At 36.8% G+C, this 14,289-nt stretch overlaps 1 pseudogene; it reads left to right on the top strand.

Moving 5' to 3' along the window:
• Positions 1-14,014, top strand: part of LOC103008763 (ATP synthase F(0) complex subunit B1, mitochondrial-like) — a 31,213-nt pseudogene extending 17,199 nt beyond the window's left edge.
• Positions 14,015-14,289: the final 275 nt, after the last annotated feature.

The raw sequence follows: 14,289 nt of genomic DNA, 5'->3' as shown, positions 1-14,289 counted from the left end.
ATGGGGGTCGAGGGGGATGGTCAGGGATAGAAAAAGGTTTTAGCAGGAGCTTTAAGTTTGAAATTCTAGGGGAAGAAAGTAGTGTCTAAGGAGAAAAATCTAAGAAGGTTTTCTATGTGAAGAACTGTGTGAAACTACTACAGTGCTCTTTAAGGAAACTCAAAACAAAGATCTGCCTTATTGTCAGAGAGAATCTGCCTTATTGTCAGAGAGAATGGATTTGAGTTGCTGTTTTTTTGTTGTTGTTTTTTTAGTGAGATGTTGTGCAGACACTGGGCCAGGCTATTTATGCAAACTTCCTGCTTCAGGAAAGGGTCACTGCATGTTCATAACCATTGTCTGCAATACGCAAAGAAGTATAATCCAGAAAGAACTGTGGGGTCATGGAAGAGCAGCGAGGAGAAGAGGAGAGTCCAAGTCTTGGACTTAATTGCTAGAGTTAAGTAATATACTCCTTTGTATACTGGGGGTCATAATATCTGTCTCAAAGAGATGTGAGGCTTAGGTGAGCTGATAGTGTGTTATAAACTATAAAAGCTTCATGAAGGACTTCCCTGGTGGTGCAGTGGTTAAGAATCCACCTGTCAATGCAGGGAACATGGGTTCGATCCCTGGTCTGGGAAGATCCGACATGCCGCAGAGCAACTAAGCCCGTGGGCCACAACTACTGAACCTGGGCTCTAGAGTCTGCTAGCCACAACTACTGAAGCCCATGCACCTAGAGCCCGTGATCCACAAGAAGAGAAGACGCCGCAATGAGAAGCCCACGCACCACAATGAAGAGTAGACCCCGCTCGCTGCGACTAGAGAAAGCCCATGCTCAGCAATGAAGATCCAACGCAGACAAAAATAAATAAATAAGTTAATAAAAAAAAAAACTTTATGAATGTAAGTTGTGATTATTATACAGCACCTAGATTTGTTAGCTCCCAAGAAGTTCTATGATGAGCAAGGACCACCTTACTAAAAGGCACATTTGGATTTTTCTCTTTCTTGGAACTTAGTGGCCTTCTATAAATTAGTAGGTGTTACATGGTTCTGTCCTAGATGAGGTTTGGAGAGTCAGGAATTTTGGGGAATTGTACTTTAAGAGTAGGTTCTGATGATAAGTCAGACAGCAGTGATCATATTTTCTAAATCGAAATTAAAGACATATGATCAGACAACAGGACAGAGTATTTCAAATAGTATATATCTGGAAAAATCTAAGGTCATTGGTCACCAGAACTATAAACTGGTATTTCTAGCAAAGACGGTCCAACCTCTTCTTCTTCAAGGTCTTTGATGAAGGGCAAAATTCCAAGTTTATGAAGAAGTGCACTGCAAGTCTTTTAATTTTCCCTTCTGCACCAAGGGCGACAAATAATTAGCACTTTCCTAGGTCTAAATAGGAGAACAGAGCCCAGAAATTCTACTATCAATGCTAGCGCTTTCCTAGGTCTAAATAGGAGAACAGAGCCCAGAAATTCTACTATCAATGCTAGATTACTAGGAAAAGACATACTTGTGCCATGCATCGCTAAGGATTATAACAGATTAGGAACTAAATTTGAGTTAATTAAAAATAATCAACAATAATAAGAAGAGAGTTTCCAGAAAATTACCATATTGATCAAGTTGCTGTCTAAACAACTTGGAAAACACAGAACAAATTTTGGAGGCCCAATGCCAAGTATCTGAAGAAGTTCATTAAAATTTACTTTAAAATGTTACAGAATTCAATTAACTTTATTAATAATGATCATAAAAATACATAACAAATAAATAGCTAGAAGGAGTTTAAGCTTGAGAGTCTATATAATAATGCAAAACTTAAAACGTAAAATGTGACATGACTTTAAGAAGTTAGGATTGAATGTGAAAGTTGAAAATTAAAAAAAAAATGAAAATAACAATGTTTGACAATAAATAAAAATGTCTGATGTGCTATGAAATACTTGAATGGGGACCTAAACTTTGAAATAGATAATACTGTATTTTGAAAGATAGATTCTTTTAAATCAAGGGCTACAAGGCTTGCCACTAATTTATTTAGGGGGAAAACCTATAAAAATGAATCTTAGTGTCTTGCATAGTTATAGCTTGGTTGGATTTAGATCTAGTTATGATCTACTTTAAAGATTTTTTAAAAATCTCTTCAAACATTGTCATTTGAGAAACTCCTAATTTATCAAAGTGAGTGTCTTCTTAGCGAAATAAAATGTTTATTACATGAAGCTTTCAGGGTCTTTAGATGAATGAAAGTAGATTTTGTAAAATGGATTACCTGGTCTAGCTTCCAAAATTGTCATAAAACACACTGGATGACACAAATTAACCACAGTTAAAATGTTTCTACTGGTGTGAAAATTAATAATCTATATTTCATTTGTCAGATTTACTTGTATACAGCTATTTCCCAAAAGGATTTATGATAGCTGTTTGTTTTCTTGAACATTGTTGTCTGCTCTCTTGTTTCAATTTTGTGACTCCTGTTCTCTGTTCAATAAAAAAATATACATGGGAAAGGTTGATTGAGAAAACAACCTTTCTAGGAAATAAAGGCAGAATCCAGACTTGGAGGATAACCTCTGCCAAAAGTCATAAGCAAACTTTTCCTTCAACCCACCAACTCTGAGCTCACTCATAATCCATAAAGTGAAGATATCCATCACTCAGCTAGGCAATACCTACACCAGTGGGAGGATGAGAGCTTTGACAGTAAACTCTTAACTATGATAGAAGTTAGGTGCCCAAAGGAGAAAAAGACAAACACAGGCCCAGGGCTCCTTAGTAAGTTATTTCAAAAATAAGATGAAGAGTGATGTAGAAATTAGAACTCAATATCATGAACAGCTAAACAGTTCTCATTCCTTCCAAGTTGTCTAGGTGATTTGCAGAAGACTGGGGAATTACTTGATTCCCCTTTACTTTCAGAAATAGGTGAAGTAATTAAAAATCTTCCCCAAGAGAAAGTTCTTGGCCCTGGTGGATCTACAGGAGATTTCTATAAAACCTTTGGCTTAGCCCTATCTGTACATTTGCTTGACAAGCTCAATCACTCAGGGGACTCAGGTGGATTCATCCCTGCCAGCCCTTACATCCAGATTATCTTAATTGCTAAAAAGGATAAAGATACAGAAAACTGTACCACATCTAGGTTGAAACCCCTGATTAAAGTGGATATCAACTCTTGGAAGGGATCCTGATAGTTCTCATCATTATTTGAAATCTGGGGCATAGTAATTAGGCAGTCGCTTGGGGATGGGTCATTCTTTGCATAAAATGATTATTTTTTTACCTGGATAACAGTTTCTGTCAGCATGACAGGGCACTAGCAAACCCATTTTTCATTTTTCTACTAAAGGACAGTTTTTAATTTTGGGCAGAGCAGTGAGTATCAGGGATGTACTATAAGCTCAGCAATCCAAGGTCTTCCATTATTTAATAATATGTCTTTTGCTTCTGCTCCAAATGAGTAAGATAATCTCTGTTTTGCTATTTCTCAATGTCGTCAGAGCTGAAGTGGGGAGGCTGGTGTTACATTATACTATTAGCCTGTTGCTACACACACACATACACACACACACACTCACACATGGAGGTGTGGAAGGGATAAATTAAAAAACATCTTGCAGTATGATTCCAGCTATATTACATTCTGGAAAAGGCAAAACTTTGGAGATAGTAAGAAGATCAATAGTTGCCAGAGGTGGGGGTGAAGGGCAGATGAATAGGCAGAGCACAGAGGGTTTTTAGAGCAGTGAAATTGTACTGTATGATACTATGATGGTGGATTCATGTCACTATATATGTGACTAAACCCATAAAATGTACTACACTAAGAGTAAACCCTAATATAAACTATGGGCTCTGGGTAATAAAGATGTGTTGATGTAGGTTTATCAGTTGTAAACCTACATCTGGTGGGGAATATTGATAATGGGGGAAGCCATGCATGGATTGTGGCAGAGCGTGTATGGGAAATCTCTATACTTTCTGCTCAATACTGCTGTGAACCTTAAACTGTTCTAAAAATTAAAGTCTATTAAAAAATACCTTGCAGGAAAAAATTATTTTTTGTTCTTAAAAGTACAAGTAAGTGGTGGTTGAATAAATGAATTATTTAATAAAGGAGGGTGGGTTTTCAGCCTTCAAAATTCCTGCCTCTAATGTGGTATTCAGAGCACTGCTTTTTATATCCACTCCAGAACAGCCAACACCTGGTAGAATTGTCTCTGTATCTGAGATTTTATTTTATTTATTTAGGTTGCGCCAGGTCTTAGTTGTGGCATGCAGACTTTTTAGTTGTGGCATGCATACTCTTAGTTGCAGCATGTGGGCTCTTAGTTGTGGCATTCATGTGGGATCTAGTTCTCCAGCCAGGGATCAAACCCAGGCCCCCTGCATTGGGAGTGCGGTGTCTTACCCACCGGACCACCAGGGAAGTCCCCTGAGATTTTAAAGTTCATGCCCAATCTAGGACGTTTAGCAAGGGGGTGGGGAGGGGCTACTGCTAGGCAGTTCTGTGTACCAAGTGGTCAAATGCTCCCAACTGTGTTTTCAAAAGTTGTGGTGTTTTTTTTTAAAACTGGAGTTAAAGAATGGTATAGAAATGTGAGTGGGAGAGAAAAGAATAATCTAACAACAATAAGAAAAGACAATTGTCACCAGCAAAATTATTAAAAATTCATGATTTTTCTCAATTGTGAAATGCCTATAGTCATACCACCTGGGGTTAAGACTTGACATATTTCAGTACCTAAAATGTATCTCACCTTGTAAGTGTTTGGGGGGGGGGGGGAATTCTCCAAGGAAAAGCACAAAATGCAAGGGGAGGAAGTCTCGCTTAAAGAAGCTTTCGTTAGGAATTTGGACAGTGAGCCATGTGGCGTTCTGTACGAAACTGTCCTTCAGATTTACACCAAATGAGGTGTCAAGTAGGTAAGTGTGAAGATAATCTCAATTTTCTGTGTGGTTACCAAACTTTCCACGTCTTAGCTTGTGAAGCAATTATCATAGGGCACTGCTCTGAATTCCAAAAGTGGAGGGCTTTGTCTGAAGCTCTGTGGATTAATAAATTTGGTTCCAGAAACAGTATAAAACTTCTCTAGTTTGAGGACATAGGAGGCTAGAATGATTAATGAAATAAATATATTTTTAAAAGTGGATTTGGTATCACAGACAGTCCAAATTCCCTTTTTGCTATAATCTTCAGATTTTAATTATTTGTGTAAAGCCAGCTAGATATAAGATATAATTGGGCACACAATAGACAAGGACCCCAATCTCAAGTGTGTATGGTGCTCAGAAGTTGAGGCTTCCAATTAGAGGAAAGGCTCTAAGGTGAGAGTTGGGATGGTAAGATCAAAATCGGAGTATTACTCCAGTAAGGGAGTGAGAGCCAACATAAACACTCAAAATGAAAGTGGGGTTTGGAAAAATCACACTAAATGGAGAGAGGGCTTGAGGGAACCAAGAAAGGAGGAGTAGTATAACTAGGATGGAATGTGATATGAACCCAGATGAATTTTGGAGGTTCAGGACTTAACTGAAATACTGGGCTCATTTAAGCATTCAAAGCAGGGTGAAAAGTAGACTTTTCATATAATAATAAGCAAGTACTGTGAGGATAGTCAAGGTTGGGAAGAAGCCTGTCTTTTTATTCCTCTTATATGTTCCCTATTTTCCCTTCTGATCACGTGGTATGTAGTTTATTCCACGGATTAGCCTGTGAATGTTTGGGAGCCATGGGATCTTGCCCATTTATATAAAATCAAATATGAACTGCCTTGTCCTCATGCCTTTTATATTCAGTCTCTTTCTATTGGACTCCAGTTTGTATATTGCTTCCAGGAGCTCTCTGTCACAGTGCCGCTTGGCTCATGAATTTACAGTGACTTCCTATTTCTTCAAATCCATTATGCAGATATCAGGATCTCCATTAACCCCAATGTATCTTTCCCAACTCACCTTTCACTCTTCCTACAGGGTCTTCTATTCTAACAAGGGAAGTAATTTTCTCTCCTCCAGTCCGTACCTATTCTCTTATAATTCTTTTCTATTTGCTATCCTTCAACCCAAAGTGTCCTCTTCTTTCAAAGCTCATATTAAGGTTCACTGGGTATAATAAGCATTTGCTTATTAAGTTTACCTTACTTACACTTTGGTATTTTATTTTATCATAATATATACCCTCTTAAACTTGCATGTAGCCTTAGAATTTTTTCCAAGTTGACTCATATATGTGTAGGTTTCTGCCCTAATTACATGGTAAGTTCCTGGGCAACATACTTTACTTCTTTTATATTCTCTTTGATCCTCAAAATGGAAGCTTGAATACATAGGAGGCACCTAAGTAATGCTTATAAAACAGATGATGACATCCCCCTACTGTGACTCCCTATTATAGAGTAATAAGAATTGGTTTTGTAATAGAGCAAATGTTTAATTTTTGTGGTTTTTAATTAATAGTGTATATAAAATTCCATAATTTATATTACTCAGAGTTACTGTGTACTGTGTCTTAATATGGGAATTTTAGGGTAAATTATTTTACATTTATAAACATTTATACCTATTCCATTTATTTGGGGTGAGAAAGAGTTAGGTTGCTGCTTTGGTTGGTAGTGTAGTACTAGAGAGATTCAAATAAAATTGGACTGCTTATTAGCACAGGTACATTTTAGGTTCAATCAGCAGAGCACAGTTTTCCAAAGCTAGGTCCATGGGTGGAAGGAGCAGATGTTAATCTATAGAATCCTACTACAGGCATATAAGTAGCTATATAGGTATTATTATAGGTATAAGTACACAGATAGTTATATAGTTAGCAGATGGACCTGTAATATAAACTCCTGTAGCTGGTAGTGAGTAGAACCTCTATTTCATATACAGCTGTCTTATTTGTTGTCAAATCTTTGGTTAGGAAAAATGTTGTTGTGTGGTCTTTTATCAATGTCACTGGTATTCTAATAACTTTTTAAGGATGACTTGTTCTATGCCCCAGATCTTATTTCCTTGTGTTTCAATCCAACAGTGAGTATTCTATTAATGACTGTTCTGCATACTGAATGGAGAGCGTTTTGTTTAAAAAGACCTATTTTTCTTTCAAACCAGTGAGGATATCATGTGCCAGATGGTTAATTCCCATGAGTTAATGAGTGTACCCACACACTTCATGATTTGAAATATCCTGCGGACATGTCCTTTGGTGAAAGGATTGCTAGATTTTAATTTACATCTGTATAAAGTACATATTTGCTTTTTTTCTGCTGATACCTGGAAATATAAATTTTTATTCATCATGTGTGAAATATTTGCCATTTTAGTTATATAGTCCTCTGATGTTTGTGACTTAAATAATTTACAGAAATATAAATTCTGATCACACTTTAAGATTACATTTTAATTATCAATTGCATTTAAATTAGAGAGTGAGAACACAGCTTTCTGATGTATGTGTGAAGAGTAATAGTTGGCAATATTCAAATGAATAATTCTTGTGTCCCTGTGTCAATAAGATTTATATTTTTAACTGATGGAAGTTCTTTATCACATCCAATTAATGGACTAATAGTTTATAGCTATTTAAGATGAAGGAGATTCTTGTAAAGCAATAATGTTAAAATGTCCAAAGATTGGCAAAGGTAGAAAATAACATTTGAATCTGCTTTGAGAAAAGCCTAAAATAAAAACCATCAGTACATTAGATATTTTCAAGTAGTTGGGTAAGGATAGTTGATCCATATAGCTGAGCTTATATAATAGTTTATGCTGTAGTGATTCCAGGATATAAAGGATGAACTTAAAACACAAATTCATAATAAAATATTTATACTAACAAACAATAAATTTATAGGTTTTTAAACATAAAAAATAAAATATTTTTATAATACTCTACAAATGACTGTAATTTGTATATGCAACAAAATTATATGGGTTATTAGCAGCCTACAGTCCATGGTGCTGGCCACAACCTCTGTAGCTAAGCAAAATACTCAGAAGTTTCAGGGCTTCAAGGTAAGACAGATAACTCATCTCTAGGTGCTAGAATCACTTCAGGTTTTTTATACCCTGTCTCAATTTATAATTACTTGGACTGGCATGACTCCTTCTTTTGTTAGGTGAGAATGAGGGAGGCATCATTTTCTCATTGGGCAATACACCTAAATTTACTCAGGAACTGACCAAAAAATCAAACCGTAGAGCTGCTGGTAAGAGGATTTCAGGTAACCAAACAACTGATAGGGCTCAATGAAAGCAATAGCTGAACAAACAAACAGATGAAACAAAATCTTGGGTATTCCTTGGGTAAGTAGTTGAGATGTGAAGTTCCCTCATCATTTTACATGTTTAGAACAGGACAAACTCAAAATGTTGAAAAATAACTTTGTATCCTGTGTCTTACATACCAGAATGCAAATACTCGGAAAGAGAGAATTTGGGGACAAATTTACAGTGGGAAACTAAATACAATGTAATAGGACTTTTTTTTCTGAGGAAAGGAGCTTAATAAACTAGTTAAGTAGTCTTCCTAGCATTTCAACATAGACACACTGAGGCAGGATCAAGATGGTAGAGAAGGAAGACTGTGAGCTCACCGCCTCCTAGTTTTGACACATCAAAACTACAAGAATGTATATAAAAAGTCTCTCTGAGAATGATCTAAAGACTAGAAGAACAGCTGTTCTACAATTAAGGACATAAAGAAGAAAAAAAAAACACACTGAGACAGGTAAGAGGGGAAGAGAAGCAATTTAGTCAAGACCCACACCCCCAGTAGGCAACACAAAGTGAAAGGAGATATCTCAAACTTGGAGGTCCTCCCTAAGGAGTGAGAGGTTAGAGTCCACTTTGGGCACCCTAGCCCTGGGATCAGTACATGAAAGACAACTCCCCCCTAACTGGTTTTGAAAACCAGCAGGGCTTAGGACCAGGAAAGCCAGAGGGCTGTAGAAAACAGAATCTACTCTTACAGGGCACACAGACAAATTTACTTGCTCTGAGTCCCAGCACACAGGCATCAGATTGAAAAGTGCTTGACACTCTAGCCAGCCTTCCATGGCTATTCCAGCATGCACCCTAGCCCACACTAGGCTCTGGCTCCAACACCACTGCCAAAGTAGTGGCTCCCAGCACACTCTGGGAAAAGCCCCAGCTGGTGTTGGGCTTTGGCTCTAGCCACCTTCCACCAAAGCAGCAGCCCTGGATGCACCCCAGGAGAAGCCCCAGCCTGTGTCAGGCTTTGGCTTTAACCCCTCCAGCTCCAGATCCCTTCCCCAGACACACCAAGGTGATGGCCTCGGCATGCACCGGAAGAGGCCCCAGCTGGGGCTTGCTTTAGCTCCAGCACTCTTTCTAAAGCCACCGGACACACTCAGTCTACATAGCGATGCTCCTACACAAGGACACATCTTCAAGACTGGGACAGGTAACTGTTTTGTCTAACTTATAGAGAGAAACACAAAAAGTCAAACAAAATGAGACAACAGGAATATGTTCCAAGTGAAAGAGCAAGATAAATCCCCTGGGAGGTGCGGCGGGGGGACTAATGATATGGAGATAAGTAATTTACCTGATAAAGAGTTCAAAGGAACTGCCACAAAAATGTTCACTGACTTGGAAGAAGAATTGAGGAACACAGTGAGAATTTCAATAGAAAATTTTTTAAAAAGTACTTATCAAAGTTGAAAAATACAATAAATAAAATGAAAAATAGGTTAGAGGTAATCAACAGCAGATTAAATGATACAGAAAAATGCATAAGCAACCTGGAAGAGAGAATAGCAGAAATCACCCAATCAGAACAGTACAAAGAAAATTTGAAAAAATGAGGATAGTTTAAGGGACTTTAGGGACAGCATCAAGAATATTAACATTCACATTACAGTAGTTCCAGAAAGAGAAGAGAGACAGAAAGGGGCAGAAAACATATGAGATGACTTAATGGTGAACAATTTCCCTAACCTGCAGTAGGAAACAGACATCCAGGTCCAGGAAGCATAAAGAGTCCCAAACAAGATAAACCCAAAGACATCCACACTAAGGCATATCATAATTTAAATGGCAAAATTTAAAGTTAAAGAGAGAATTTTAAAGGCAGCAAGAGAAAAACAGAGTCACATACAAAGGAACTCCTTAAGGCAATCAGCTGATTTTTCAGCAGAAACTTTGCTGGCCAAAAGGGAATGACATGATATAGTTAAAATACTGAAAGGAAAAATACCTACAACCTAGGATATCATTCAAGCAAGGTTATCATTCAGAATTGAGGAGAGATAAGAGTTTCCCAGACAAGAAAAACTAAGAGTTCATCGCTACTAAACTGGCCTTACAAGAGATGTTAAAGGATCTTCTTTAAGTGGAAAATAATAGGCCATAATAAGATATGTGTTTATATGCAAAGGAAAAATATCTTGCCAGTAAAAGCAAATATATAACAAAGGCAGTGGATCAACCACTTAAAAAGCTAGTAGGAAGGTTAAAAGACAAAAGTCATAAAATCACAATAACTGCAGTAAGTAGTTAAGGGATACATAAGAAAACATAAAATATGATATAAAAACATGAAATTTGGATGGGGGAGTAAAAAATGTAGAGCATTTAGAATGCGTTTGAATTTAAACAACTATTGGCTTAAATATATATGTACATTTACATATGTATATATACATATGTTTTTAATCTACATATAAACATACCTCATGGTAACGAAAACCCAAAAACCTACAATACATACACACACACAAAGAGAAAGGAGCCCAAACATTACATTAACAAAAATCATCAAATCACAAGGGAAGAGACTAAAAAAAGAAGAAAAGAACAGAGAAGAACTGCAAAAACAATCAGAAAACAAGTAACAAAAGGGCAATAAATACACACTTTTCAATAATCACTTTGAATGTAAATGGACTAAATGCCCCAATCAAATGACACAGGGTAGCTGAATGGATAAAAAAGAAGACTCATCTATATGCTGCCTACGAGAGACTCACTTAAGAGCTAAACACACACACGGACTGAAAGTGAGGGGATATAAAAAGATATTCTACGTAAATGGAAATGAAAAGAAAGCTAGCTGGGGTAGCCATACTCCTATCAGACAAAGTGGACTTTAAAACAAAGGCTATAACAAAAGACAAAAGGGCATTATATCATGATAAAGAGGTCAATCCATAAAGAGGATATAGCATTTGTAAACATATATGGACATAATATAAGAGCATCTAAATACATAAAGCAAATATTAACAGACATAAAGGGAGAAATCGACAGTATGTAATAATAGCAGGAGACTTTAATACTCCACTTACAAAAATGGATAAATCATCCAGACAGAAACTCAGTAAGGAAACATTGGCCTTAAGTGACACATTAGACCAGATGGACTTAATAGACATCTACAGAACATTCCATCCAAAACAGCAGAACATGCATTCTATTCAAGTGCACATGGAAGATACTCCAGGACAGATCACATGCTAGGCCACAAAACAAGTCTCAATAAATTTAAGAAGATTAAAATCATATCAAGCATTTTTTCCAACAACAATGTTATGAAAGTAGAAGTCAATATCAGGAAGAAAACTGGAAAAACCTCAAACACTTAGAGACTAAACAGCATGCTACTAAAAAACAAATGGGTCAATGAAGAAATAAAAGAGAAAATCAAAAATACCTTGAGATGAATGAAAATAGAAACACAACTTTCCAAAATCTATGGGATGCAGCAAAAGCAGTTTTAATAAGGAAGTTTGTAGCTATACAAGGCTACCTCAAGAAACAAGAAAAAATCTCAAATAAACAACTTAAATTTACACTCAAAGAAATTAGAAAAAAAAAACAACAGAAAACAAAGCCCAAAGTTAGTAGAAGAAAGGAAATAATAGAGATCAGAGTGGAAATAAATAAAATAGAGACCAAAAACAATAGAAAAGACCAATGAAACTAACATCTGATTCTTTGAAAAGATAAACAAAATTGATAAACCTTTAGCCAGACTCATATCAAGAAAAAAAGAGAGAGAACACAAAGAAAATTAGAAATGAAAGAGAAGTTACAACTGATGTCACAGAAATATGGTCATAAGAAAATACTACCAACAATTATATGACATTGAATTGGACAACCTAGAAGAAATGGATAAATTTCTAGAAACATACAATCTTCCATAAGTGAATCAGGAAAAAATAGAAAATCTAGTATTGAAATTGAATCAATAATCAAAAAATTCCCAATAAACCAAAGTTCAGAACCAGATGGCTTCACAGGAGATCTACCAAACATTTAAAGAGAAGAGTTAACACATATTTTTCTCAACCGAGTTCTAAAAAATTGAAGAGGAGGGAACACTTCTAACTCATTCTTTTTTTTAAAACATATAATTTTTAAAATAATATATATTTTAAAATTTTATTTTATTTATTTATTTATTTTTTGACTGCGTTTAGTCTTTGTTGCTGCACATGGGCTTTCTCTAGTTGTGGCGAATGGGGGCTACTCTTTGTTGTGGTGTGAGGGCTTCTCATCATGTGGCTTCTCTTATTGTGGAGCAAGGGTGCTAGGAGCGCTGTCTTCAGTAGTTGTGGCACATGGGCTCAGTAGTTATGGTTCTTGGGCTCTAGAGCGCAGGCTCAGTAGTTGTGGCACACAGGCTTAGTTGCTCCATGGCATGTGGGATCTTCCAGGACCAGGGCTCGAACCCATGTCCCCTGCACTGGAAGATGGATTCTTAACCACTGCACCACCAGGGAAGTCCCAAGTTCATTCTACAAATCCAGCATTATCTTGATAATAAAACCAAAGACCCTACCAAAAAAAAAAAAAAAGAAAGAAATCACAGGCCAGTATCCCCAATGAACATAGATGCAAACATTTTCAACAAAATATTAGCAAACCGAATTCAACAATACATTAAAAGATTCATACATCATGATCAAGTGGGATTTATTTCAGAGATGCAAGGATGGTGCAATATCCACAAATCAATCAATGCAATACACCATATTAACAAAACAAAGGATAAAAATCACATGATCATCTAAATAAATGCAGAAAAAGCATTTGATAAAATTCAGCATCCATTCATGATAAAAAAAAAAACTCTCAACAAAAATTGTATAGAGGGAACATACCTCAATATAATAAAGTCCATTTATGACAACCCTACAGCTAACATCGTACTCAATTGTGAAAACATTATGGAGTTTCCTCAAAAATTAATAATAGAACTGCTACTGGGGCACCAAGACTGCTGTGTAGATGCTACCGGGTGGTACTTTCTGCTGCTGCTGCAGCAGTACCCTCTCTGAAGAACGCAGCCCTCCTCAGTCCAGGGGTATTACAGGCAATAAGGATCTTTCATACAGGGCTGCCAAGTCTTACCCCTGTACCACTTCTTCCTGAATATGGAGGAAAAGTTCATTTTGGGTTGATCCCTGAGGAGTTCTTCCAGTTCCTTTACCCTGAAACTGGTGTAACAGGACCCTATGTGCTCAGAACTGGGCTTATCTTATATTTACTCTCCAAAGAAATATACGTGATAACTCCAGAGACTTTCTCCACAATATCAACAATGGGATTGCTTGTCTATGTAGTTAAAAAATATGGTGCCTCTATTGGGGAATTTGCTGATAAACTCAATGAGCAAAAAATTGCCCAACTGGAAGAGGCAAAACAGTCTTCCATCAAACAAATCCAGGATGTGATTGATCTGAAGAAGTCACAGCAGGCACTGGTTCTAAAGCTCCATTACTTTTTTGATGTCCAGAGGAATAACATTGCTATGGCCTTGGAGGTTACTTAACAGGAACAGTTGCATAGAGTATACAAGGAGGTAAAGAATCACCTGGACTATCATATCTCTGTGCAGAATATGATGTGTCAAAAGGAACAAGAGCACATGATAGACTGGGTGGAGAAGCATGTGGTGCAGAGCGTCTCTGCACAGGAGGAGAAGGAGACAATTGACAAGTGCATTGCACATCTAAAGCTGCTCGCAAAGAAGACTAAAGCACAGCCAGTTCTGTAAATGCATCTATACCAACTGAGAGAGCTAGAAATTGTTGACTGACTAAATGGAAACTAGCCTATGTGACAGAATCTTTGTATATTGCTGTCTACTGAAGTTAGAGTTGACCTTTCCTAAAAATGAAAAGTTTGAGTTTCATATAATGCGAGAAATAAAACAATCTATTGGCCAGTAAGATGTTTCTCTCATCATTCTTGCTCTACATTGAATTGTTCCATGATCACTTCTGAATAAGTAGTTTGCTTTGAATAAAATTTGGTACCGGACTAAAGATT

The sequence above is a fragment of the Balaenoptera acutorostrata genome, chromosome 17 (assembly GCF_949987535.1).
Source record: "Balaenoptera acutorostrata chromosome 17, mBalAcu1.1, whole genome shotgun sequence".
Lineage (NCBI taxonomy): Eukaryota > Metazoa > Chordata > Mammalia > Artiodactyla > Balaenopteridae > Balaenoptera > Balaenoptera acutorostrata.
Note: the sequence above shows the minus strand (reverse complement) of the source record. Positions and strands in the feature narration are given on the sequence as shown.